General features: G+C 30.0%; 1 long non-coding RNA gene across 2 annotated transcripts; it reads left to right on the forward strand.

Moving 5' to 3' along the window:
* Window positions 1-2,996: 2,996 nt before the first annotated feature.
* Window positions 2,997-21,105, forward strand: LOC111632593. 2 transcript variants are annotated; one of them, XR_002757884.1, is made up of 7 exons: window positions 2,997-4,311; window positions 8,303-8,391; window positions 11,561-11,621; window positions 11,697-11,753; window positions 15,176-15,306; window positions 20,220-20,317; window positions 20,393-21,105. It is a non-coding gene; the product is annotated as an uncharacterized LOC111632593 (long non-coding RNA). The 2 variants fall into 2 exon arrangements; XR_002757883.1 differs by lacking the exon at window positions 8,303-8,391 and adding an exon at window positions 11,392-11,480 and having other exon boundaries at window positions 3,000-4,311; window positions 20,393-21,104.
* The last annotated feature ends 6,388 nt before the right edge of the window (window positions 21,106-27,493 follow it).

Here is a 27,493-nt window from a genome sequence, read left to right on the forward strand (position 1 = left end):
TTTTTANAGATAAAAATTTTAAGTACAAAGATTAAGGAAAAAATTATAAAAAATCTTCGATAAAAAAAGTACTTTAAAAACTAAGAAAATAAATTTTAAAAGATAAAAGGGAACTGCACTGCAACGAAACTAAATGTGCCACTATTATTTTTGTCCAGAATAGGATTAATTTTCATATCAAACAACTGTAAACATGACTAATTACAAAAGTAGTAGAAGTTTACCTAGGTAGTCCCAAATTTGGCTCTTCCAGTCATCATTTTGTTTGTGAACACGACATCCACAAGCAAGATGGCGACAGGCACAGCTACTAACTACACCAGCATTTAAAGAAATAATCTTTCACCATTGACATATTTCTAATTCTTTTTCTCCAATTTATTCGGTGAAAAACATGGTTTGGATGATTCTATCATAACTTTGTCCTTTTCCATCATAGAAACTTTTTCCGCATTCTTAACACACACGTCTAGATTCTTCTTCTTACGATTTTCAGATTTATTTGGCACTTACTTTCAGGACTGAAGGTACAATATCTGGCTCTTTCCAAACTAAAACACATCTCGCTCCTGGATAAAACTTACTCGTATGCCGAATAAACAGGTCTAACCTTTCTCCTAGTTTTTCATTTTGCTCACAACTATCTTGTCGATTTTGACAATCTTTTCAGGTCCATCTAATTTTCATTTCCGTAAAATTAGACGATGAAACAATCATAATATGTTGTGTGAAATTCACCCATTCAACAGCTGTTTGACTACTCACGCCCACAGCCAAACAGTTGATGCTCAACGTGCATTCTATGTAAATTGGGTGCCAAATAAACAAAAAAGTAGTTCTCCACGAAATGTTCCCAAATTTACGTTGAAAAATTACTTCAAATGATGAACTGGTCATCTTGCATTTGTGACATCTAAAAGAAACAGAATCACGATCCTTTTGATAATTTAATTTACGGCGACCATCACATTTCGAACAAACTGCATCTACAGGTTGCGTACCAAACTTTATGGCAAACATACCAACTGATTTATTTCTCTTGCCACAATTAAATTCCAAATATTCCAATATTATAAAATGAAAAAAAATCTTTTGAAGCACACTTTTGCCATAAAATTTGTTGATGTTTTCCAAGCTCTGCCATTACAATAATAAATGACAAAATATGGATTGTAAACTTTGAAAAAAAATGATTCACACAACATTACATAACTTTTGAAACCTAAAAATTTAAATTACTCTTAACACAGTTATAAAATGTTAGGAAATTATTCTAGTACTGAAATGACATTAGAAAATTTGTAAACTAAAGATAGTGACACCTAGATTAACTTTCAAAATATGCATGTTGCGATTCCGGAAGTGCCACCATTGGGACTACCTAGGTAAATTTCTACCCAAAAGTATTTAATAAATATGTAACTTTTATCAGAATAATGCAGATTATGATAAGATATACATTTTTTATATAACTAATTGTTTTATTTTAAAGTTTGAAATCAAGTTATATAACAATAATAAGACATTTATATAAAGACTTTTCTGTTTAGAAATAAATTGTTTCATTTAAAACAGTAGATGTAATATGTGTTGGAGCAGTGATTTTCAACATTTTTGTGTTTACAAGCCAGTACTTTTGTGATATTAAATAATTATAAAACAGTTATTCTCCAGTTTATTTTTTCAGTTTATATAAAACAATGAAGACAAGACATCTTGCTAATGACAATAATTCTATAACTACAGTATACCCCCTATAACACGAGTTCATATAACACAGCGAAAAAATTGCGATTGTGTTTGTATAACACACTAAAAGAGATTTGTATAACACGGTAAAAGAATGAGACAGATTGTCGTGTCGTGACAGGATTGGTCGAATCTGGACCAATAATGGACGAGCAGCTGAACTGCTTGCTGCTGTCCAGTGCCACATGTATATATGGAGAGTTTAGGCAGGAAAGTTAAGTTTACTATCCTCTGTACAGTATATAAATTAGGTACTGTAAGTCTAATGCTGTAATTTTATAATTTTTACGTTATCTAAAATTCTGTCTTTAGTCATGAGAATAACTTATCAGGAAATGTGTCCGCCGTTCGATGAGCCGCTCTGCGACGAAAACAAGCTTAAGCAATGGCGCCTTCGAACGGTGTGCACTCGGTAAGTATTCCTACAATTTTTTGTTTATAGCATAGTTTATATGGATTATTCCCAAAAAATTATACGTATTTTGGAAATGTTCAAATCAAATTAGTCTAGAATCGCTTAATTTTATGGAAGAAAACCTTTCAAACAGCTGTAGTCTCTAAACTGCACACGTGCTGGGCTGTGATTGGCTCATGTATTTAAGTGACTCGTACAACACGGAACAATCTACCGTGTTATAGGGGGTCTACTGTATATAGATTATCATGATAAATATTACTAGATGCAACAAATTATATCAAATAAATATAATAAAACTCAGTTTTGATTAATTAAGAAGACAAAGAGAAAGGGCTTTTAAATGCAGAGTAGAATTATAGTTATTTATCAAATTATAATACATTATTATTGATATATATTGATTTAAATCCATATTTAACCTTTGTAGAGAGGGTTAGTCAGATATGGCACTATCATGATGTAGTGGAGAATAAACGTGGGAAATTTTTTAAGAATTTTCCCACACATTTTTCTCGTTTCTGTTTTGGAAAAAAAATTTTTTAAACAGTTACTTCTAGTAAAGAAAAAATCCTTCTTTATTGTCACATAATTCCTTTTTATGTGAATTTTTTTTCACGGTAATCTTTGGCTAGTTTTTGTTGATATCCACAAAATTTGTTTGCGGATATAGATGTTCTCCAGTGCCACGTGATTGCCCTTGACGGGTATATCCATCGATCACTGCAGAGTGGTTAAAATGTTGTAATGTTTTAATAAGTTTCTGGTATCTTTTTGACAATAATTACAGAATTATACACTAATATGAACTGAATCAAATAATTTTTATAATCAGTCTTAAAGACTTTATTTTCTGTTATGTAAAAATAACTTTAATTTTGTAGGAGTAGGAACAGTTATAGTCCTGGGAAAACTGCCCAGCTCCATTCTATTGACAGTTCTGCTTTTAACATCTGGTTTTTACTACAAATTACAAAAGATTCTAATCTATTCTATTCCTATTTCTTAATTGTTTTGTCCAACATTAGACTTTGATAATCCACCTTGTTCAACTGTTTGTTCTTCGAACTATGTTTAGTTTGAAAATAATAAAAATACTCATTTACATACAGTATATTACAAGAATACCAGCTGAGATAAGTTATATCAGAAAATGACAAATGGTAAAACATTATTTCTGAAAATAAAGAATGAAAAAAGGCTAAATGGAGTAAAGAAATTGATTTGTAAATTAAAAGTCAGTATCTAAAAAAAGGATTGATACAATTTCATAATGTATGCATTGATGAAAATACAATACTGTTAAATTTTAAAATAAAGCAATTAGTTAAATAAAACATGTATATTTGTAAATTTAGGTAACAAATCTATAATTATTTATTAGGATTACAAGCATTTGATCTGAATTATAAAATAATTTGATAATTTATTTGTTCTGAATTTTGCAAAGTTAAGCCTAAAAAATAAATCATTGTTATCAAATCTTAAGTCGGTGGTCTCTGTTGTACCAGTTGTACCGGGTTACAGTATTACTAGAAATGTAACTAATACAATGTTTAAGACCACAGACCACAATCAAATTGTGGTCTGTGGTCTGTTCGAAGTTCAAAAAAAGGTGAATCACATGTGAAAAAATGACATTTCTGACAACTCTGTCATGTAATTCCTCCAAAGTTCAACTCAAAAGAATGAAGTCTTCTGCAAGAAGAATGTTCATTGGGAAATACATCTGAGGTGCATGATGTTTTGTAGTAGTCATGTAACATGTTTTTTATGTGTTTGCTGTCTAATGTAATATTCTGTGACAGAAATGAGCTTAACCAATGGTAACTCATACACTGTAGAGTTAGTAAATAGTCCTATAATTTTTTTGTTTATAGCATTTTTTATATGGGTCAGCAACAAAAAGTTTTGTGTTTTGTAAATGTCTATCAAATGTGTCTTTAGAAAAAAAAATTAAGAGAAAATGATTAACTTTAAGCGTCTATAGTTTTATTTTCAATTGGTTTAATAAACTTTTAAATGATATTTTAATAGATAACATTAAAATGAATCTGCAATTTCTTGTTTGTTTGATGGAAAGTGGAGAGAATAAACATAATGATTTTGCAAATGAATTGCATATACCTAAATCAACTTTTGAAAAGGTAAGATAATTTATAAGATTTATTCATATCAGATATACCTTGACTTATGACTCCACCATATGCAGCTAATCAAACTCATAACACTCATTTAAGTAGTATTATTTATAAATGCAAGGTGCATCGGTTGAAACAAAACAAAGCAAATACACTGCCAGCTGTAAAACTGTATACAAAGAAACTTCATCAGTCTCATATTTTTTATAACACACTTTGCAATAGCAGTAATAATGTTCTGTTTTTATCATTATTTGATATTGATTACTGTTTATTATGTACTTTTGTAGAAAAATGTTTCATGATAGATACTTTTGTAATGATCACATAACCTTTTTTTCACCATCTGGCATTGTGTTTTTCTTTATGTATACTGTGTCAGACTTAAAACTGGGCTGTTGTATTGGAGGCATGTCACAGGTTAAGGTAACATATGTATATTATAGTAATTAGGTATATATATTGAAATAATATATAAAAATTATCATTGCTAGAAATCAATTTACATGAAAAAGTAATTTTTAATTTTTGTTTCATTTACCTCATAATGTACGAAGAGACTTGATGATAATTGAATTTTTAATTGGCATTTTCTTTGGCATTTGCTGTTTTGCATACTTCTGAAGTCTGCTCAGCTTGTTTTCCAATAAGTATCTGAAATAATTTTAAAAGTGTTAATAGCCAGGAAGGATGCTAGTCAGTTTACTTCTCTTCTTTGTTCATTACATCTAGTAACAACAGATGCATATCTCTACTTGGTTTTTGAAACTAAACACAGTGCTCAGTTGCTTGAGATGAAGTACTGTAAATTTCATCACTTAGATCTAAATTCACTCATTTAATTTTAAAATTAAATATAAACACTGTTGATTTTCACTTCTGAAGACTTTATTCAACTATTCATAATGTATGTTATGTCTTTCTGTATAAAAACAAAACTATCTCTAGAAATGTAGCTATTTGGATGCTTATTCCCTATCTTAGGACATTTGAATGTAAATCAACATTTAAATGTGGTAGAATTATTTGCTTATTTACCATAGATAATGTTAAGAGCTGTCTAATTCATAATTAGCTTATCCCAAAACATACAAGTTAAAAACATATATAAAACGTTACTTGTAATTAAACTTTTGGTTATAATTAGCATTTAGAGATATAACTGATATCAATATATTGATGTATTGGAATGTTCTTGATATATCAGAATTTGTTTGTTTTACAAACCAATACACAGAATTGATTTATAATTATTTTAGTTATTGTAATATAGTGGCTTAACAGTCTACCTCTAGACAAATTATTTCATATCTGATTATTAACTTAGCCTAATTATATGTCAATAATTGGCAAATATTCTGGCTTTAACACTGATCTTTTATTATTTTTTGATATACATGCTTGGCATTATTTTGTAATCTGTGGTAGACAGAACATCCTCTCCACATGTGATGCACCACTGATGGTCATGTGACATACAGCTGTTGTAGCTTTTGGAGAATGTGTGAGACCTGAAAGGCCCCTGGGTCTAATTTAATAATTTTTATTAATTATGTTAAATGTTGTCACCAAATATTACTTCATTTTTGGTGAGAAAAATAATATTTTAATGTTGGAAAAGGCAGATAACAGATGTTACTTCCTTTCACAGAAGTGAGAACATCCTCTGACTTTCCCTTATCTGGTTAAAATCCCGCTCAGATGGGAAATGTTTACCCCTCATTCATTCCCCTTTCATCCGTTCTCATGAAAGAGTTACTGGCCGATGATTGGTCGAAATTCAGAAGATATACAGGGAATTTGTCAGAATTTGGGGAGTTCAGCGACAGATCTGAAAGCATCCAATCTCCACATACGTTTCCCCCCGATGACCAACGTCCTTAGATGAGTCACATACAGAATAATTCCAGAGTTAGCACTTAGAAAACATACTTGGATTTTGTGCACATATTGATCTCCCATACGAAGAAGTAAATGAACTTTATCTCCAAAGTGTCCCTTGCATACAGAGAAGAAGGCGAACGACAACTAAACAGGTCGTATGTTTTATAACGATTTTGTGAGCTCTCTCTCAATCGCGCATTGGTATAGTATAAGTCCATGCCCATACCGTGTATATTAATTATCATATTATTATCCCTCGTTCCTCTATATTTGTATTAGTTTTACTTATTGAATCATTAAATTTACTTTTGTTTGTTTTATATAAGATATGGCTTTTAATTTGAATCGTAATAAGGTCTCTTACGTGTGTTAATCCGCGTATAATAAGATTGATTAACTGGTGTCGGGACCCTGACATTTGGGATAAAGACCTCACTGAATCCCTTTTTCCCTAAATATTACCGCCCTCCTGGTCAAACGAATCTTGACATAAGATTGGATCTCTCGATCCGAAACTTGGAGAACTATTCTCACGGAATAGTGCCGATTAAGTGTTACAAGAGTATACTTACTCCGTAACCCCGGCTGATCTCACAAATGCCAACTTTGTAGGGTTGCTTTATAGCAATGGACAGGCAACAAGTGAGCAATTTATTGTCAGATTTAGTAATATTTCAAGCCAGTTAACAATTTGGCAACAACTTTTTCACTGACAATTTTTTTATACTTAACACTATAGATATATAGAATATAGAATAAATATAACTATTCTATATTGAATTTTTTCCTAAAGACAGGACTTGAGTCAAGCCTAGACAAATTAAAAATTACAATTTTCTGGGGCCCCATATTTGAAAAGTACCTATAAATTTTTATATTTGAATTTAAATTGTTAGCGAACAAAGTGAACATTCTTGAAACCAATAAGCTTTCAGGCTTTTATTTATTACCAAATCTGTAGAGTATGGATAGAAGCGAAGAGTGGATCGATTGAAAAATGGTTGGTATTGGGTGATATTGGCAGAATTTAGTATCTTATCATCTCTATTAACATTATCTTCAGATAAATAGGCAATTTCAAATGCTGTTTTCAAGCCATTAACCTCAACATGTGACTAATAATGTACATTTTTTTTTAATATCAGTTATTTAAAATTCTATTCTATATTATTTCTATTCTGTTCTAATATTTTGTTATACAGTTCAAATATATCTATTTTTTGTATGACTGACAACAATCAATAAAGGCCAAAAACATTGCTAGTTAACAAATTATTTCAGTTTCTTTAATAAGAGTATATTTCAACTTTAAATATGAATTGTTAATATATTTATTCATTTTCTACAAGAATAATTAAACTTTTAATCAGATGTTTAAACAACATAATACTATACTTGTGTTCACTTTGGATGTTTTTGATAACTAGGACTTGTTATACTGAGGGAAGAGAAGCATATAATTTTTAATTAAAATTTATTTATTTACAATAAATATATTTTAATTGGAAATTATGTGTTTCTCTTTCCTCAGTATAACAAGTCCTTGTTCACAACAATGTCCAAAGTGGACACAAGTATAATAAAAGTAATTAAGGAACAAGACATACATATCAACATAATATATTTTTATGTAAGATTTAGTTACAAATTCTGATATTTTTTACACTTCCAAATTATGATAGTGACAATTTAATATTTTTTTTTTTATTGAAATTGTAATACTGTAAGTAATAGATATGTATTATATCAATGGTGTGGATTTCTTTATATTCTTTTAAAAGGTCAATTTTTCAAGAAAATATTTTCTCAAAAATCACACAACATCAACACTGGGCAGATGTATGTCTAAACATAAAACAGGTTAGTTAATGTAAAACCTGAAGAGTTGTGCAAGTTACACAAAAATATTGCACCTGAAATATGTAATAAATAAGTAAATAAAGAATACGAAGATGAGCTTTTGTCTTTGATTAAATACGGTCCATGCAAAAAAACGGCGGTTATTTCTCTGGAATTAAACAATGAAGTTTCATCAAGTTTTTGAGGAAATATTTTCTTTGAAAAATTGACCTTTCAAAAGAATGAAATTGTAATGTTTGCTTTTTATTTTCAGGATGAAGTCAATGTTCTTCCACTAGAACCATTACATTATGGTGATACCAGATACTATAGAAAAAATTCTTTTTATATGCACTATCCAAAGTAATAATTCTGTTTAAATTATATAATTATGAATATTGTAAAAATTAAAATTAATAAAACCAAAATGTAATTGTTTACAGAGAAATTTTTGAAATTGAAATGACAGTTTAAGAGTATATATATTGAAATAATATATAAAAATTATCATTGCTAGAAATCAATTTACATGAAAAAGTAATTTTTAATTTTTGTTTCATTTACCTAATAATGTACGAAGAGACTTGACGATAATTGAATTTTTAATTGGCATTTTTTTTGGCATTTACTGTTTTGCATACTTCTGAAGTCTGCTTGGCTTGTTTTCCAATAAGTATCTGAAATAATTTTAAAAGTGTTAATAGCCAGGAAGGATGCTAGTCAGTTTACTTCTCTTCTTTGTTCATTACATCTAGTAATAACAGATGCATATCTTTACTTGATTTTTGAAACTGAACACAGTGCTCAGTTGTTTGAGATGAATTACTGTAAATTTCATCACTTAGATCTAAATTCACTCGTTTAATTTCAAAATTAAATATAAACACTGTTGATTTTCACTTCTAAAGACTTTATTCAACTATGCATAATGTATGTTATGTCTTTCTGTATAAAAACAAAGCTATCTCTAGAAATTTAGCTATTTGGATGCTTATTCCCTATCTTAAGGACATTTGAATGTAAATCAACATTTAATATAGTAGAATTATTTGCTTATTTACCATAGATAATGTTATGAGCTGTCTAATTTATAATTATCTTGTCCCAAAACATACAAGTTAAAAACATATATAAAACGTTACTTGTAATTAAACTTTTGGTTATAATTAGCATTTAGAGATATAACTGATATCAATATATTGACGTATTGGAATGTTCTTGATATATCAGAATTTGTTTGTTTTACAAACCAATAGACAGAATTGATTTATAATTATTTTAGTTATTGTAAGATAGTGGCTTAACAGTCTACCTCTAGACAAGTTATTTCGTATCTGATTATTAACTTAGTTTAATTATATGTCAATAATTGGCAAATATTCTGGCTTTAACATTCTGATCTTTTATTATTTTTTGATATACATCCTTTGCATTGTTTTGTAATCTGTGGTAGACAGAACATCCTCTCCACAAGTGATGCACCACTGATGGTCATGTGACATACGGCTGTTGTAGCTTTTGGAGAATGCCAACTTTGTAGGGTTGCTTTATAGCAGTGTTTTTCAACCTTCTTGAATACGCGACCTTTTTACAAGTTAAAAAATTCTGGCGACCCCAGGGCCATATTAAAACTATATCAGTGATTTTAAAAAATATGTGTTTAATTGTCTTTCTTTAAATATCGATCGAATAACCAATTGTACTGTAAAATAAACAGGCACAGCCTTCTCACTGAAATTCTAGATTTTTTTATTGTAGTGTAGGACCTACAAGCACTTGTCTTTTTCTTTCACTTGCGACCCCCCGTGTAAGGCTTTGGGACCCCCCTAGGGGTCGCGACTTACAGGTTGAAAAACACTGCTTTATAGCAATGGACAGGCAACAAGTGAGTAATTTATTGTCAGATTTAGTAATATTTCAAGCCAGTTAACAATTTGGCAACAACTTTTTTACTGACAATTTTTCTATACTTAACACTATACCGGTAGATATATAGAATATAGAATAAATATAACTATTCTATATTGAATTTTTTCCTAAAGACAGGACTTGAGTCAAGCCTAGACAAATTAAAAATTACAATTTTCTGGGGCCCCATATTTGAAAAGTACCTATAAATTTTTATATTTGAATTTAAATTGTTAGCGAACAAAGTGAACATTCTTGAAACCAATAAGCTTTCAGGCTTTTATTTATTACCAAATCTGTAGAGTATGGATAGAAGCGAAGAGTGGATCGATTGAAAAATGGTTGGTATTGGGTGATATTGGCAGAATTTAGTATCTTATCATCTCTATTAACATTATCTTCAGATAAATAGGCAATTTCAAATGCTGTTTTCAAGCCATTAACCTCAACATGTGACTAATAATGTACATTTTTTTTTAATATCAGTTATTTAAAATTCTATTCTATATTATTTCTATTCTGTTCTAATATTTTGTTATACAGTTCAAATATATCTATTTTTTGTATGACTGACAACAATCAATAAAGGCCAAAAACATTGCTAGTTAACAAATTATTTCAGTTTCTTTAATAAGAGTATATTTCAACTTTAAATATGAATTGTTAATATATTTATTCATTTTCTACAAGAATAATTAAACTTTTAATCAGATGTTTAAACAACATAATACTATACTTGTGTTCACTTTGGATGTTTTTGATAACTAGGACTTGTTATACTGAGGGAAGAGAAGCATATAATTTTTAATTAAAATTTATTTATTTACAATAAATATATTTTAATTGGAAATTATGTGTTTCTCTTTCCTCAGTATAACAAGTCCTTGTTCACAACAATGTCCAAAGTGGACACAAGTATAATAAAAGTAATTAAGGAACAAGACATACATATCAACATAATATATTTTTATGTAAGATTTAGTTACAAATTCTGATATTTTTTACACTTCCAAATTATGATAGTGACAATTTAATATTTTTTTTTTTATTGAAATTGTAATACTGTAAGTAATAGATATGTATTATATCAATGGTGTGGATTTCTTTATATTCTTTTAAAAGGTCAATTTTTCAAGAAAATATTTTCTCAAAAATCACACAACATCAACACTGGGCAGATGTATGTCTAAACATAAAACAGGTTAGTTAATGTAAAACCTGAAGAGTTGTGCAAGTTACACAAAAATATTGCACTCGAAATGTATAGTAAATAAGTAAATAAAGAATACAAAGATAAGCTTTTGTCTCTGATTAAATGCGGTCCAGGCAAAAAAAACGGTGGTTATTTCTCTGGGATTAAACAATGAAGTTTCATCAATTTTTTGAGGAAATATTTTCTTTGAAAAATTGATCTTTCAAAAGAATGAAATTGTAACATTTGCTTTTTATTTTCAGGATGAAGTCAACGTTCTTCCACTAGAACCATTACATTATGGTGATACCAGATACTATAGAAAAAATTCTTTTTATATGCACTATCAAAAGTAATAATTCTGTTTAAATTATATAATTATGAATATTGTAAAAATTAAAATTAATAAAACCAAAATGTAATTGTTTACAGAGAAATTTTTGAAATTGAAATGACAGTTTAAGACGATCAATTTGTAAATGAAAATACTGCTGTAAGTTATTTTTGAAAATAATATAAAAATTTAACTTAAACTACTATAATTTTGATTTTCTTTTTTCCTCCTCAGCTCTTTGAATGTTATCCTGGTTTTGATAAAAATGGAAACTATTTGTTTAATATTCCAGTAAGTAAAATAAAATTTTTTTCTTTATACCTTTTTATTTTTCATTTTCTATTTATTTTTGTGATATTCTCTTACATTTTGAGATCACCAAAGTTTTTTGTAAAAGTTATTAGAATTATTGGAAGTTGATAAAATTTTAGTTTAATGTTTATTACTACATGAAAATTCATATAAACCTGATTTTTCCCAAGATAGTTACTTTGCTTGGAGTGTCACTTTTTTTTTTAATTAATTTCCTTTTGTACTTATATTCAAAAGCCGATTTGAAAATACAGCTGCGTAGTTTTATGCTTCAAATTCCAGCATTTTGTCAGAACAAATTTATAGACAATTGATACTTACCTTAACAACTGTTTCATAGGGAGTGGGCTCCCTATATTTGTCTATACATTTTTAATGCTTAGTTTAATTATTTAACCACTCCATTGAGAATTTTTATAATTATTTAAGCTTGGATTAAATTTTTAGTTTATTAAGACTTATTAAAAATTAACTGTAAACTTCCAGCTAATTTTTAATAAGTACAGCAAACCAATTTGGAGATTGGTTTGTCTTCTCAGCTGATTTTTTTTTAGTCTACTGATAATTTTTACTCTATTATCCTATGTTAGGAGTATTGTAAAAATGTGGGAATTTAAATGTATAAATTCTGATCTGTTATCCATAGAGAAATCTAATTTCTATGATTGGTTATTGGTACGAAGATATTGCTGTGATAAATGAAAATTCTTATTATTTCAGCTATGTTTAAATAAGCTCCAGTTAAGATTTAAGAATCAACTTATCTTAAAATTTAATTGCCTTACTGTCCTTAATTGTAATTAATAGGACAATTATACAGGTATAATTGTCCTATTAATCCAATAAGTCCATGTAGACAATTTTTTAAAAATAAATCAAATTTTTTTTGTGATGGATTAGAGAATTCGTTTGTATTCTAAAAGGGTGGAATTCATTTGAATTCTAAAGGGGAAAAAATGTTACAAATTAAATCTGTTAACTTGCTACCTATTTAACAAAATCTTACATTACCTTATTATACTGAATTATCACTAAAACTGAATTGTCTACAATTTTATAAAATATATATTCATGCAATTATGTTATTTATTGTTTAAAAGGAGATTTAAAATATAATTATGACCATATGATTCTAATTTTCTGTTACCCCGTTGATAGGGTATTCAGAACTGTCCATACAGTTTGTGGGGCCAAGGACGAAAGTCAATATTATTGGAAACATACTGTATAACCTTGACTTTCTATTTCATATGAAGCTTAGGCTTACAAAAATATATTTAATAAAATGATAAAGTAAAATTTTTTCAGATGCAATTAACAATATTGATTAAGTACTAACAAAGTATAGAGGTAGATTTATTATTTCAAAATTTACAGTGAACTACGATTATTTCACAAAATTTGCTGTTCTTGTCTTATGTTCTGCAAAATCATTAATTATACCATCTTATTTTAAAGTTCCACATAGTTTATGTTAATAAACAGTAATGTCAAATTAGATAATCTGTCATGAATCATAGAAGTTCTTTGGGAATTTTTTATTAATTTTAACTATGAAAAACTATGCTTTGCAGAAGCACTAGCAGTTGGAAGAGTTAATAAGATTCTTAAAGCTACATGTAAATTTGGAAATTAATCTTTAATTTTGTATATAATATTTAAATGTTGCATTGGAGTTATACAGGATGAATTTACATTCTGTACAACTCCAGTTGGAAAAAGTTGCTTCTATGTATATCTCAATGTTCTTCATTTTGTAAAATGATATCTAAATACATACAGTATTCTCTTAATTCTTATTTTGCATTTTAGTATTTGTATGCTATATAAAAATCTAAATATAGGAGAATGTTGCTAACTTTGATATAAACTATTCTTGATCAATAATAGAAAAAAACAATCTCTAAAAAAATTACTTTTGGGATAATTTAAACTCAAATCTTCTTCACATTCATAAAAATATTTTTAGTTTTTTGTTCTGCTTTCTTTAAAATTTAATGAAATGCTGCTAATGGAGCATAGTTTATCTGCAATTTTTTTAAAATTATAGGTGGAATGATTAATACATTAAAGAAAAAAAAAGGCACACTTAGTGCTGAAACTTCCTACTTTTTTGAGTGTTATCTATACACAAAATAAAATATTCACAAAATGATTGTATAATATCTTAACATTTTAAAACACATATGTAGTATATTTTGTAAAATATTAAAGTTTTAAGCTTTTTATAAAATTTTATAGCATACTGCTTTATGTATTAGTGCTGCTTTATGTATTTTATAGGTTATAAAGAAGTAATGCTGTATCTAATTTGTAAATTCGTGTATTTAAACAATTTTATGAATAGATGAGTTGTAGCAGAAAAATGTATATGCTAAATGAAATTCAAGCAAAATTTTGAAACAAATAATTTTTCCTAATAAAAAATTTATTTTATTAGCACTAAAATTAACAAACAAAAATGAAAAATACTAAAATATTATATTACATAATAACATTATATAATTTTACTATTAATTATTAGCTAGTTAATATTCTTACTACTACTATCAAGTGAGATATAACGTAACTAGTCGGGGAATATTTGGAGAAGTGAGATTAAGGGAACATGGATTGGTCATTATCACTGCTAACACCACGAAATATATAAATAAACCTTTTTTGACTATAAACAGAACATAATGTTGATAACAGAAATGGGACATACATTTTTACAAGCACCCCAAAATCTCTGTTGTCCTCTTATGGGAAAGACAAGAAATTCCCTTTCATTTGGAAACATGAATTTTAGCTCCTCATGTGATGACTCATCACCTGCTGCCATTGTATAATAGGTATATAAACTTTAAATTAAAATACCTCCTGCTAGGTTTCATTTACTTTAGAAAAAGCTGAAAAGTGTAGCCATCTCAGTTTTATATTTTATGTTATTTACTTATTTATTATCAAAATTACTATACTGTATACAGCACACACACTACAGGCCTATATACAGAAATGATGATAGCTGTATATATGTTTTCTTATTTATTTTATCCTGATATTCTTAAAAATTAATGTTGTATAGATAATTTTATATTTTATCAATCAAACATATAACTTTATCATTATCCTAAATAAAATTTCAGTCTGTCGTGTTTACTTCAAATAAAGATCACACATTTTCTATACATCTTCTCATTGGTTGCAAAGAAACAGTCTTATATTTTTGTTTGAGAGAGTAGAAGTGTTACGTTCTTAAAAATTGTATGGCAGAAGAGTCATTCAACTATCATATAACTAATTAAATTTCCAATTTCTTTTCAATACATTTTCAGACTTATATTGTATAGTTGAATTTACTTGGCTAGCTTGCCATCGACTTAAAAAAATTATTTTTCAAATATTTTATATTTTTACAGAGTTTTTCATCTGGTAAATATGAAAAACAACCATTTATGGGTGCACTATGTCATCCAGAGAAGATTACATCAAAGAGCACTTTAGATCTGCCATTAGATATTCCAGAGTTAAAAGAAAAATATTTTAATGAGTAAGTTATTATTTATTAAACATTTTATAATAGTTAATAAATAGAAACTGGATATAAATATTGTGTTTTAAAATAAGCTATTAAATGTTAGAATCAAAAGATCATTAAATTGTTTCAGTTTTTATTTTATTATTTGGGAGATTAATAGCTTTAATTGTATGAGTTTTTAGTGATAATGATTAAGACTATGATTTCTTTCTATGGCTTCTTGTTTTACATACAATATTTACATTATTTTAAATCTGAAGATTAAGAAATTTTTAAGTTATTACCACATTACTTCTTTAAATGACCAAAGTCATCATTTTGATAAATAATTTGTTAATGTCTAAATATTTATTGAGTAGAATCATAAGTAATTTTTTTCTAAGAATTGTTTTCATAGTATAACATAATTTGTGTACTATACCAATCAGCTAATTTATTAATTGCGTAATTGTTGTAATAACGGTTTTCGTAATAGTTTTTGATTATTTTTTAAAAAATTAAGTTAGTAGAGAGGTTGTGGGTGAAGTTTTCATCTCTAAAATGTGAACATTGAATGTCAAGTGCCACCGTCTCGTAATCCTAGAAGTTTGACAATGGCATTTGGAATGTTGAGTATAGCAAGTAGAAGTTCAGCTTAAACATCTGCACTTTTCTGTGTTTTAGTTAAAATTATGATGTATTTTATTAAAATAATGATCATTTAAGCATTTATGAATAACATTGTAAAGAAATAGACGATTTTAATCCAGAAATTATTTAATTATTTAACTTTTTTGCAAGTGATGTGAAGCGTCTTTAGAATTTATATATATTTGTGTTCATAACAGCTTATCATAATTTTTCAGAAGTAGGTTTGTTGTTTCACGGCATTTTCTACCATCAACAGCATAATATGTTTGTAAATTTCTAAAAATAATTTGCTGAGCTGCTTTTGGATTTATATAAGCCACTACTTCCCTCAACAAAAGTATGTTGTGAGAACAGTCAAAATGCATTGGAATTGTCCTACTATTATATTGTACGGTAGGAGACACAACACTAATCAAAGTCAAAAATAATTATTTAGCATTATTAAACATCCTGTAAATATTTTAAAATAGTTTAATTTGTTTATTTATATTTGCTGGTAACCTTCGTTGTTGTTAAACGTTTCCACCATTTTTCAACAATATCCCACGAATCAGTGAGCGACGTGAACGTGTGGCACAATGTGTTTTACTTGGAGTTCAAATGTCAAACATGTACTTTTGCTGCCATACAAGTTTAAAGTTTGAACTTCGGCCACAACCTCTCTATTAGTTTGGATCAAAACGAGCGTCTTGAAAGAATATTTAAGGCCTATAATGTTATACAAATTTAGAAAAAGTAACGCTGCAGTTATGGAAAAACAATATAGGTAGCATGTGTGGCAGTGAAGCCTTAAATGTCACAAAGGACCGGTGCTGGTTAAAAAAATTTAAGAATGGAAATGAAGTTGAACTCTTGAAGATGAGCTTTTTTACAGAGACCTTTTGGTTTAGAAAATGCTGAAATTGTTGCAATAGTGGAAGCTGAACCAAAACTGTACGCAAGAAATTGCAGAAAAACTGAACGTTCAATCAACAGTAATGGGGCAATTATATCAACTAGAAAAGATAAAAAAGTGTGGGATATTCCACATGATCTTTCAGAACAGAACCATCTAGATTGCATATCTATACATTTAATTCTGTGTTTTTATAACAAAAAACAACAACTGTACATGTAAACTGGAACAATATATGCAGAGAATCACACCTATATGCAAAATTTCCAGCATAGAAATTTCTTTTCTGGAAATTTTGCTTATAGGTGTGATTCTCTGCGTGTTTTTTTATAGCAAGTATATTTCGAAAAAATTTGGTAAAAAAACAATACTATCCATGTGGAAAAATGGAAGATTGATTCCAGACTTCAAAAACTATTAAAAATAATATGATAAATCAGTTAATATATTAAGGTGTGTTTAAATGAAATATTTAAAGTTTAGTTTATAAATGACAGGAAGGATAATTGTAACTTATCAGCAAAACTTACTGAATTTATATTTTTCACACAAATTTTATTTTTTATTAAACTTTTTCAATTTTGTGTATTAAAAGAAATCAGAAGAAATGCAAAGAAAAGTATACAAATAAATATTTGAACTTTGAATTACATTTTTTCTGGCTGCTTCAATCACAGTATAAAGTCAGAATGAAAGTCTGATTGAGTTAAGTAAGTTAACCAATAACAAAAAAAAACTGTCTGTTTTATAAGAAACAGACTATGTTGCTTACTTACAGTTTCTTGTTTAGCTGCTTGTCACTTAGACAGTAAATATTTTTCTTAGAATTAAAATCAAATGAAGATTTTTTTTAAAAAAGGCAAATTTATTATATGTTAAATTAAAACAAATCACATGAAAAGAGAAGTAGAATTTTTTCCCCAGACTGTTTAATCAAAATTGTATAAAAACAGAATTGGATGTGTGTTTCACTTATTAATAGGCAAGAGTAAACCCCATTTTTGGACAGATTAGTAAATGGGAACGAGAAGCAAGTGCTATATGCTGATGTCACTCATAAAAGATGGTGGTTATATTCAAAGGCTGCTACTGCTCCAGAAGCAAAATGTAGTCTTCATCTTCAAAAGCTGTTATTGTACATATGGTGAGATATAAGGAGAAAACTATTTTGGATTGTTGAATCCAAATGAAACAAAAAATGCTACTTTATACTGCCAGCAATTGGAAAAGCTTTGTGAAAAATTCCAAGAAAAATTACCATATTTGACAAATGGGAAGGACATTTATTTTGTTAAACAATAACACTTGACCCATGTTGCAACAACCATTCAACAAAAATTAAGAGACTTAATTGGGAAGTTCTTCTCACCTTTTTATAGCCCCAATCTGGCATTTACAGATTACCAACTCTTTCAATCTTTTCAAAACATTAACACTGTAAATGGAAAAAGTATTAATTCAAAAACGTTATCCAGAAGCATTCATAAACATTTTTTGAATCAAAATCTGATAATTTTTTATAAGAAAGGCATCAAAAACTTATAGATTGATGGAAAAATGTCATATTTAATGAATAACATTATATATTGGATTAAACAACTACTTTTTTATGTTAATAAAGTCTACTTTGTATACTTTGTTTTATGTAACGCTATGCCTGCCCGAGATATCTCGGGCGAGGAACTAAAGGGGTTTTAATAATGATAGAAATGACAAAATCAAAATTAAAGATAATCATATACAATAAACTAATCGTATAAGGATTTAAGGTATTTATGCACAGTATATTAGCTATTACTGTATTTGATGGATATTTATAGTAGTTAATTCTTCCAATTTAAGGCCTGTAGAGCAGTGGTCCCCAACCCCCGGGCAGCGGACCGGTACCGGTCCGTGGATCAAATGGTACCGGGCCGCCCAAGGAACATTAAATTACTGTTATTTCCATTTTATTTGCTATGGTGTATTTCTCTCGGGTTTGTGCGACTTTTAATGGACGACGGAACAATGGAATAAACTGACATAAGAAACACACTTCAGGTGTCATTGTCTTCTATTACTCCAGATGGAACCGTCTTGTTGCAAAGAAACAAGCTCAGGGTTCTCTTTGGTGTAACTGTGTTTTATTTTGAAGGCATGTTTAAATACAATTAAATTAAAATTATTAAATTAAATCAATCTAAAATATAAACAATCAACATCCCCCCTCAGTGGGCCGCGGTAAAATATCAAAGGTTGACCGGTCTGCGGTGATAAAAAGGTTGGGGACCGCTGCGTGTAGAGGACATAGCATTGGGTTCGTCTTTCTGTCTGTAAGTTTTACTTTTGTAAACAAAATAATTATTATATAATACAAACACAGCCAATCATAATAAATTCGACATAGATTAGTTCACATATTCTCTATTATACGATATGTAATTAAGGGGGTACCTAGTTTTTCATGGGGTGAGTCCATTTTATAATTCGTTAATATAACTAGACTGTTAATATTATCTAAAAACTTTTTTGTATTATTAATTCTGGAAGTAGAATTTATTAACGTCTGTAGTTACTTTTTTAGATATTGTATACTTAATATAATATTTAATATCCACCAATAGTCTGAATGCAATGGGTTGTTTATGAATATGATAAGTCCGCTACATAGTGTATGAAATAACTTTACGGAGCATTAGCTTTCGTTTATTAATACATGGTTATTCATAATTTGGAGGAGCATTTTAGAAATTTTTTCCTACAACTGTTAAGACACCAACGGAAAGACAGACCGTCCAAGTTTTGTTTACAAACCTTAAGAGATGGCACACGTCGAGCGGATAGTGCAGTTCGGACCGCATCTGGCCTAGCATTTCATTGTCGATCGATTCTATGGCGGTAAGTCCTCCCAGTCTGCCACGTTGGTGGACAACGGGGGCAAAACCGATTCTTCTCAAACCCCTACAAAGAAACAGTTGCAAAGTATCAGTTCGAGAGAAGGTGGCGAGACTGCACGATTGGGTACCGGTTATTGAAACTTCCCCGAAGACCGGCACGACTCTATTGCTAACGGAAAAGTATGTTGTACAGAAGCAAGACACTACTAATTTGAGGCGGAGAGCATGTATTTTAAATGAAATAAGTGAAAAATATGATTAAAAATTACAGCCCGGCATTGTGACGATGTCATTGCTCGTTTCGAAGTAAATTTTTGTCTTTTTACTCATCCAATGTTGCCTCCAGTCTTCTTTTCGTAGTGCCCGCTTTGGGAATGGCCGGTGGGAGAATAAGGCGCAACTTTTTGAAATTACGGAATAACGGGTTCCGTTTGGTTAAAATAGTTTTAAATATTAATTTTTACTTTATAAAAGATAATTATAACTGATGCGATTAAATTGAAATTTAAGTTTTCTTTTTCCAGAAAAACAAGAGAGAGAAAAAGTTAGGAAATAATATCGCAGAAGGAATGAAAAAAATGAATTTAGGTTTGGGTAGAGGGTGTACGATGGAGACGAAAAGGTGGGTGAGGCTAAACGATAACGATAATAATAATAATAAGCATAAATATTTAATGCCGAGTTTATTTATTTTTAGTAAAGTGTTGCCCGTCGGCCAGCTGAAGGAGGACTCTGACCATTCGGACACCGAAAATAACGAAATAACCGTGGAAGAAAACGAAAGGGAAATATTTTCGGCGGAAGAGGAGAAACCGACACGAACGGAAGAAGGCGACGATGGAGATCTCATTCCTCAGTTTACCCTAAACAGTTATTTGTCTCTGAAAACCGAAAATTGAAACTATTCGACTAATGGCCCTGATGCCGTGTTAAATGTTTTCCTCTTCGTCCGTCTGTAAAACCGGCGAAAGGAGGAGGAGGAGACCCGCCGTTTTTTTAATGGGTAAAATTTACCGCTTTACTAGCAAGGACCCCTCGCTCGTCGGCGGGAGCAGATGTTTCCTATAAATTATAATTTCCGGAGAAACGTACGGTTTCTACGTTTCTCTCTTATTTTAGGGGAAGACGACAAATGAATTTTCTGTTCGTCCGGAAATCGTCAAAATAATTACTTCAGGAACGGTTTCCACCGCTGTTATTATTTGTGTCATTTTTATTTCCATTAATTAATAAAAGTATTTTAAATAAATTGGTTTTATTATGTAAAATACGGTATTAATTAATATTAGGAGCGGTTCGGACTCGGTCATGCCCAAACGGGAGTCGATTCTACGCAAAAAGAAGCGTTTTAATTTACGTAATGAGTGCTAGAGATGTTTGCCCCCCCTATATCGCCAGTAGATTTATAATTTAATCCACCCGACAGGAGTTNAAAATATTCCTGTAAGAAGACAGTTTGGTTCAAATGCAAAGAAAAAAAAAGAAGAGATTAAAAAAGTTGCATTTGGAACAATACATCCAAGTAATTATTTTTCAATAATATTTATTTATATGTATTTTCTTAGCATAAGGTTGCTGTCGAGAAGAAATCACACAGGAACACTTTTAGTGGAAAAAGGTCGTTTTATTGATTAATATTTATTTAGTTAATTATTTTTGATATTTTTGTGTTTTTTATGCAGTTTAATAAAATATAAAATATACCATATTTACCCAAATGTAAGCCACACTTTTACTTTCCCAGCTCTGTTATATATAACAGAGAGAAAGTATAGCAATTGGTCAAAAATAACCTTTTCAAGATTTTTACATTTTTGGACTCTACTCTGAAACATCAAGAAATGCAAAAAAAAAAAATTTGGGGGATTTTTTCTGTATGTATTGATATTTGTGGGGGGCAAAATTTTGTTCAACCTTTTTGAAGCTTAATAACTCCCATGCTTTTTGTCAAGAGTTTCTGAAATATAGTAGGAAGGTTTATGTATTAGGGGATTGATGCTATTAAATTTTAGTGGTTAGAGGTCGAAGGGATGGGGAGATAAAGGGGGTCATGTGTATCTCGAGTAGGATTGGACTTAATGACAATTTTACTTGTTATTAGCATTTACAGTTTTTTATAAAACCTGTCCCTATCCTCAAAATTAAGCTTTTGTCATTTTATCATAATTAAAAATATATAAAGATTTTTAATAAAATATTATAACAGATAGCATCACATGCAGTTTTAAATGTTGCCAGGAAAGTTAAGTATTTTGTTGTTGGATTTTTTTTCTATGCTTTAGTATCTTGAAAAATTGTATCTTAGATTCAATATAATACATCTTAATTAGTGATTTCTGATGTTCTATATCTTATTTTTCTGCAGCTATAAGTTATGGATTCTATTGCATTATATTAATAATTTTTATTAGACCAATATTTGTAATGGAAAATATTTAAGTCACCAGCTTAGCTTAATCTCTTTAGACTATTATAGTAATATTGTAAGTACTTGGGTGAAAGTTCCAGAAAAAATTTTGCAGTGGTGTTTCAAGAAATGTTACATTTCTGATGTTTTAAATGGTACTGAGTATGATTTTGTGTGAGATGTGAACATTGAATTCAGTGTTGATTACTGTAGTTTTAGTACTAAAAACAAAAGTATAACTAAAATTGTACATATTGTATATATTGGCCAAAGCCAAAACCCAAGAATATGACTAAAACAACAGTAATGTTTACTAAGAAGACTCTAACATGAAAAATGAAGAGGTTTCTGACTTCAATACCATGGAAGACAATGATACATAACTTACTTTGCTTGCAACAAATTTGTCTTGAGTTGTCTATTTTTCAAAAAAAAGAATATCTGTGGATGAGCATGTAGAAATTAAGGTGCATCTTTGACTCAAGTAAATACAGTAAATTGTTTAATACTAAAAATCAATCTTGTACAAATATAGAAAATTATTTAATTGTTGTAGTCTTTTTAACATTTTAGTATTTGTCGTATATCTGCACAGATAAGATGAGGTATAAACTTTCATCAAAGTTTTATAGTTTTAGCATATATCTGTCCTATAAGATAACCCCCAAACTATCAACAGCCTATGAATTTAGTTTAGATCAGCAATCATCATCTATATAATAATACTGTATAGCGTATACGGAATTATGTCCAATTCGTAATTTTTCGAATGAACAAATTTTATTTTCTTGCATCTGGCAGCACTGCCTTGCTATTGTTGCAAACATTTGCACTGATTCAGGCATTCGGGTGATCTTGACTATTCACAAAAACATTGTATGGGCTATTCTATTTTGTGGACATGCCCTACTCTCTACTAGTAAATAATTACAGTTTGTTTGCTTTTTTATAATTGTTTTAATTTATGTAAATTTCATCTAATTTTTTTGTATCTGTCCTATAAGACAACCCCCAAAATCTGGGGTTGTCTTATAGGACAACCCCAGATTTTGGGGGTCTTTTTTTTTTATGATTCAACTATCATCTTATCTGCACAGATATACAGTATGTTTAAATGAATAAAGGTCGATTTTGAAACATTCAAATATATTATGTTATGTTGTTTGTTAATTCTGTCATAATTAGGTGTATAGACAAACACTGGGCATTTTTGACATCAACCTTTATTCAGGAATATCTTGTGGGTCTGTAATCTATTCTATACCATGAACCTGTGAAAACCTAAAAAATTAGATAGGAGAAATGAAAAGGAAAGTAGGAATAAGACTAAAAGAACATATTGCTGGTTTGAAATATAGAAGAGTAAATGCGGTCTTTTATGAACATTGCACAATAAATAATTGCAATATTAACAAAAACAAACACAGAAAAAAATTGGTACAACAGAAAATTTAAAGAAAGTTTTGAGATTATAAAAAGCCAAAAAAATAATATCAATAAAAATTTAAGTATAAAGATTCACGAAAATTGGTTAAAAATATAATAATAATAATACCAAGGCTATGTTTTCTACAGACAAATCAGTACCAAAACAAACACTGATACACAGCACAGTGGCACCAACAGAAGAAGAACTCACAACTTATTGGTCTTCTCTTTGGTCCAATGCTGTTACACACAATGCTGAAGCAGGCTGGATTGAAGAGGAGAACAGAAACTTGCACAACATACCCACTATGCCCTGTGCTGAAATAAACATACACGACATTCGCTACGCTGTTAACAGAACACACAACTGGAAGACACCTGGTGTAGACAACATTCACAATTTCTGGTATAAAAAGTTTACATCACTGCACCAGGAACTAGCTAAACATCTAACACACATCATCATCAATCCACAAGACATGCCAAAATTTCTTACTCGGGGCATTACCTACATGAAACCTAAAAACAACAAAACCACAGACCCCACACAATACAGACCAATTACATGTCTTCCAACACTCTACAAATTATTGACATCCTGTATCACAAACAAAATATACAAACATGTTGAAGAACACGACATTCTTACAGAACAACAAAAAGGTTGCCGTAGAAATCACAGGGGATGCAAAGAACAGTTACTCATAGATTCAGTCATTCTACGGCAAGCACACAAACAACACAGAAACATACACATGGCATATATAGACTACAGAAAAGCATTCGACAGTGTTCCACACAGTTGGCTGCTACATATTCTACACATGTACAAAATACATCCATCACTCATTGCATTCTTCGAAAACACTATGCAGCACTGGAGAACAACACTACATCTCAGGGTTAGTAACACTTCCATACAAACAAACGAAATATTCATTAGGCGAGGAATTTTTCAAGGAGATTCCTTGAGTCCTCTCTGGTTCTGCCTAGCCCTGAATCCATTATCCAACATGTTAAACAACACGCAATACGGCTACAATATCAGACACGAAAAAACAACACAGTTTACACTCTCACATCTCATGTACATGGACGACATAAAACTTTATGCATCCACACAAAAACAACTTCATCAACTCCTACAAATCACACATTCATACACTAAGGACATACAAATGGAGTTTGGCCTAGACAAATGCAAAAAACTTCACATAGAAAAAGGAATCCTGAAGAAAGAAGATTTTGCACTTGGAAATGGAGACGTTATTGAATCCATGGAAGAGGGCGAGTTCTACAAGTACTTAGGATTCCAACAGGCCAAACTAACAGAACATACACAAATAAAGCAACGATTAATTAAAGAATACCAAAGTAGGTTAAACGCTATACTTAGAACACAGTTAAATGCAAAACACACAGTTAAAGCAATAAACACATATGTCATCCCAGTACTCACATACTCTTTTGGAGTTATACATTGGACTCACACAGATCTCGAGCAACTCCAAAGGAAAACAAGAACAACACTTACTAAGCATAAACAACATCATCCTAAATCCGCCACAGAAAGATTAACCCTTCCACGTAAAGAAGGCGGACGTGGCCTGATTGACATAGTTAACCTTCACTACAAACAAATACAGTCACTGCGAGAGTTTTTCTACAAGAAACAAGAAACATCACAGTTACATAAAGCAGTAACTCTAGCAGACTCAAATAACACACCATTAAACTTACACTCACAACATACAGACATGACACAACATATAAAAAGCATAGACAACATTAAGCAATCATGGGCTCAAAAGGCTCTCCATGGCAGGCATCCTTACGACCTGGCCCAGGATTTTGTTGACAAAACTGCGTCAAACAGCTGGTTAGATCGGGGATGCCTCTTTGGGGAGACGGAAGGATTCATGATTGCCATACAGGATCAGGTCATAAATACTAAAAACTACAGAAAACACATACTCAAAGATACAACACTCACAAATGACACATGCAGAAAATGTCACATCATGCCAGAAACTATACAACACATCACTTCTGGTTGCAAGCTCTTGGCACAGACAGATTACTTACATAGACACAATCAAGTAGCAAATATAATACACCAAGAGCTTGCAAAGAAACACAAATTGGCAGACATCCACGAACCATACTACAAGTATATTCCACAGACAGTATTGGAAAACAACACGCACAAAATGTACTACGACAGAGCCATAATCACAGATAAAACAATTTACCACAACAGACCAGACATCACACTCATTGACAAACACAATAAAATCACATACATTATAGACATAGCCATTCCAAACACTCACAATGTACAAAACACATGCACTGAAAAAATTAGCAAGTACACAGAACTCGCCCAGGAAATAAGGCATCTGTGGAGGATGGATAGGGTGCTTATTGTACCTGTTGTTCTCTCCTGTGCAGGTATGATACCACACACACTACACAAAAGCCTGGGAACATTACAATTGAATAGAAATACATACATCACACTACAGAAGGCCACTATATTGAATATATGTCATATTGTTAGGAAATTCCTGAATACAGACACTGACACTGACACACTTATTTAATTTGTTTTGGTTGCTATGCCTTGACTCTGGTTCGGCATAGTACACAGCCACCGGTTTAAACCGAGTATTACCCACTAAACCCAACACAATAATAATAATAATAATAAACACACAAAAGCCTGGGAACATTACAATTGAATGTCACATTGTTAGGAAATTCTTGGATACAAACACACACACTGACACAGTTTTTTTAATTTTTATTTTGTTTTGGTTACTATGTCTTGACTCTGGTCCAGCATAGTACACAGCCACCAGTGTCAACCAAGTATAACTCACAAAATGCAACAATAATAATAATAAAAAGAGAGATTATTGTATAAATGTTTTTTAAAAAAATTTTTAACATGCCAACGAGATTAAGAAGAACCTTGTAAACATGGACATCACAAGTGTGAGCTAAGTGCAGTCAGTTTACCGGTAAAGCCATGAAATTTTAACTGTAAATATAAATAATTTTTAAGCAAGATGTATATTAGTTAACACCTCCTTACAAGATATTTAAAAAAGAAATGGTACGTTGTAACCTATCATAATATAAAACATTTTGTGATATGAAAAATATGTTCATGTTTTATTATATTGCTGACAGAAGAGGGGCATATGCCCAAAACGTGTCTTGGCCCACAAGATATTTCCGAATAAAGATTGATGTCAAAAATGTCCAGTGTCTGTCTATGCACCTAGTTGTGACAGAAAAAACGAATAAAAGAAGACGCGGTTTCAGAATAAGCAATCATGTTATGTTGTTATATTATACATACCATAATAACATAGCAATGACAAAGAAATATTCTAATTTAAAAAAAATTGAATAAATTTTTAAATCATTATTTTTCAAAAGATATGAATATGATTTCTTTATTTAGAATTATTTTATTATTAAAGTTACTATTAAATTCTAACTAATATATAATTCTTAATTATCACAGATGTCCGTTTTTCTGTATATCATAACCATAGTCAAATCTGGCAAAAGATAGCTGTAAATGACATTAGATCGGCATTATTATTAACTTTGGGAACAAATACGGCTAATGTTCTAGAGCACAAGACAGCAAAGGATGAAAAAAATCAGGTGTTTCTTTTTTTCATCATAATTTTTGGATTAAAATATTAAATTAACATCATTGATGTTTTAAACTATTTTAAATTAGTTTTTTACATTTGACGTAGAATTATTTATATTAAGAAATCTGTAATCGCCTTTAAAAATTTATTTTTAACTTTACTGATGTGTAACTCTCATGTACATGGACGACATAAAACTTTATGCATCCACACAAAAACAACTTCATCAACTCCTACAAATCACACACTCATACACTAAGGACATACAAATGGAGTTTGGCCTAGACAA

Source organism: Centruroides sculpturatus, unplaced genomic scaffold (genome assembly GCF_000671375.1).
Source record: "Centruroides sculpturatus isolate CEXI.00-Female unplaced genomic scaffold, Cexi_2.0 scaffold743, whole genome shotgun sequence".
In the NCBI taxonomy this organism is placed as follows: domain Eukaryota; kingdom Metazoa; phylum Arthropoda; class Arachnida; order Scorpiones; family Buthidae; genus Centruroides; species Centruroides sculpturatus.